The sequence below is a fragment of the Salmo trutta genome, unplaced genomic scaffold (genome assembly GCF_901001165.1).
Source record: "Salmo trutta unplaced genomic scaffold, fSalTru1.1, whole genome shotgun sequence".
NCBI classification, from domain to species: Eukaryota; Metazoa; Chordata; class Actinopteri; order Salmoniformes; family Salmonidae; genus Salmo; species Salmo trutta.
The window spans coordinates 1,658,337-1,660,697 of NW_021823195.1; the positions used below are offsets into that span (position 1 = coordinate 1,658,337).

At 42.3% G+C, this 2,361-nt stretch overlaps 1 long non-coding RNA gene across 1 annotated transcript; it reads right to left on the reverse strand.

Moving 5' to 3' along the window:
- Positions 1-756: 756 nt before the first annotated feature.
- Positions 757-1,911, reverse strand: LOC115189602 (uncharacterized). The gene is made up of 2 exons (XR_003876964.1): positions 1,059-1,911; positions 757-955 (listed from the first exon to the last, which is right to left on the reverse strand). It is a non-coding gene; the product is annotated as an uncharacterized LOC115189602 (long non-coding RNA).
- Between the last annotated feature and the right edge of the window lie 450 nt (positions 1,912-2,361).

A 2,361-nucleotide genomic window follows, 5' to 3' on the forward strand; every position in this document is an offset into this window, starting at 1 on the left:
GAGAGTGAAAGACATCCACCGACCAACGAGTGACACAGAGAGAAGTGAATGGCAGATAGATGAGAGGTCTTTACTATTGTGAATGGCAGATAGATGAGAGTCTTTACTAGGTGAATGGCAATAGCTGAGCGGTCTTACCAGTGAATGGCAGGATAGCTAAGCAGAGTTCTTTACCATGTGAATGGCAGATAGATGAGGGTTCTTTACTAGTGAATGGCAAAATAGATGAGAGGTCTTACTAGTGAATGGCAAATAGATGAGAGTCTGTACCAGTGAATGGCAGATAGATGAGAGGTCTTTACCAGTGAATGGCAGATAGATAGATGAGGTCTTTACTAGTGAATGGCAAATAGATGAGAGGTCTTTACTAGTGAATGGCAGATAGATGAGAGGTCTTTACTAGTGAATGGCAGATAGATGAGAGGTCTTTACTAGTGAATGGCAGATAGCTGAGAGGTTTTTACTAGTGAATGGCAGATAGATGAGAGGTCTTTACCAGTGAATGGCAGATGGCTGAGAGGTGATTAGTGTTTCATTTGGGACCCTGGTTTCTCTCTCTAAGTGTTGTGTAGAGTGATTAGTATTTCATTTGGGACCCTGGTTTCTCTCTCTAAGTGTTGTGTAGAGTGATTAGTATTTCATTTGGGACCTGGTTTCTCTCTCTAAGTGTTGTGTAAAGTGATTAGTATTTCATTTGGGACCTGGTTTCTCTCTCTCTCTAAGTGTTGTGTAGAGTGACTAGTATTTGGGACCTGGTTTCTCTCTCTAAGTGTTGTGTAGAGTGATTTGTATTTGGGATCCTGGTTTCTCTCTCTAAGTGTTGTGTAGAGTGATTAGTATTTCATTTGGGACCATGGTTTCTCTCTCTCTAAGTGTTGTGTAGAGTGATTAGTATTTGGGACCCTGGTTTCTCTCTCTAAGTGTTGTGTAGAGTGACTAGTATTTCATTTGGGACCTTGGTTTCTCTCTCTAAGTGTTGTGTAGAGTGATTAGTATTTCATTTGGGACCATGGTTTCTCTCTCTCTAAGTGTTGTGTAGAGTGATTAGTATTTGGGACCCTGGTTTCTCTCTCTAAGTGTTGTGTAGAGTGATTAGTATTTGGGACCCTGGTTTCTCTCTCTAAGTGTTGTGTAGAGTGACTAGTATTTCATTTGGGACCCTGGTTTCTCTCTCTAAGTGTTGTGTATAGTGATTAGTATTTGGGACCTGGTTTCTCTCTCTAAGTGTTGTGTAGAGTGACTAGTATTTCATTTGGGACCCTGGTTTCTCTCTCTAAGTGTTGTGTAAAGTGATTAGTGTTTCATTTGGGACCTGGTTTCTCTCTCTAAGTGTTGTGTAGAGTGATTAGTATTTCATTTGGGACCTGGTTTCTCTCTCTAAGTGTTGTGTAGAGTGATTAGTATTTCATTTGGGACCCTGGTTTCTCTCTCTAAGTGTTGTGTAGAGTGATTAGTATTTCATTGGGACCTGGTTTCTCTCTCTCTCTAAGTGTTGTGTAGAGTGACTAGTATTTGTGACCTGGTTTCTCTCTCTAAGTGTTGTGTAGAGTGATTAGTATTTCATTGGGACCTGGTTCCTCTCTCTAAGTGTTGTGTAGAGTGACTAGTATTTCATTTGGGACCCTGGTTTCTCTCTCTAAGTGTTGTGTAGAGTGATTAGTATTTGGGACCCTGGTTTCTCTCTCTAAGTGTTGTGTAGAGTGATTAGTGCTCTGTCAGTCTGACCCTGGGAACAGATATTCTTCCTCGGCCTCAGAGAGGGTTTCCTGTGTGATTTATCAACAGACATCTTAATGGAGAGATAAGAGCAGACTGAAAGACATACAGACAGAGAGGAGCCACACTGACAGAGGCTGTGACCCTACTTGACAGACAGACAGACAGACAGACAGACAGACAGACAGACAGACAGACAGACAGACAGACAGACAGACAGACAGACAGACAGACAGACTATAGAGCTCCATAAGGCTGTGGTCAACAGTAGTCCACTATACTATAGAGCACCATAAGGCTGTGGTCAACAGTAGTCCACTATACTATAGAGCACCATAAGGCTGTGGTCAACAGTAGTCCACTATACTATAGAGCTCCATAAGGCTGTGGTCAACAGTAGTCCACTATACTATAGAGCACCATAAGGCTGTGGTCAACAGTAGTCCACTATACTATAGAGCTCCATAAGGCTGTGGTCAACAGTAGTCCACTATACCATAGAGCTCCATAAGGCTGTGGTCAACAGTAGTCCACTATACTATAGAGCTCCATAAGGCTGTGGTCAACAGTAGTCCACTATACTATAGAGCTCCATAAGGCTGTGGTCAACAGTAGTCCACTATACTATAGAGCACCATAAGGCTG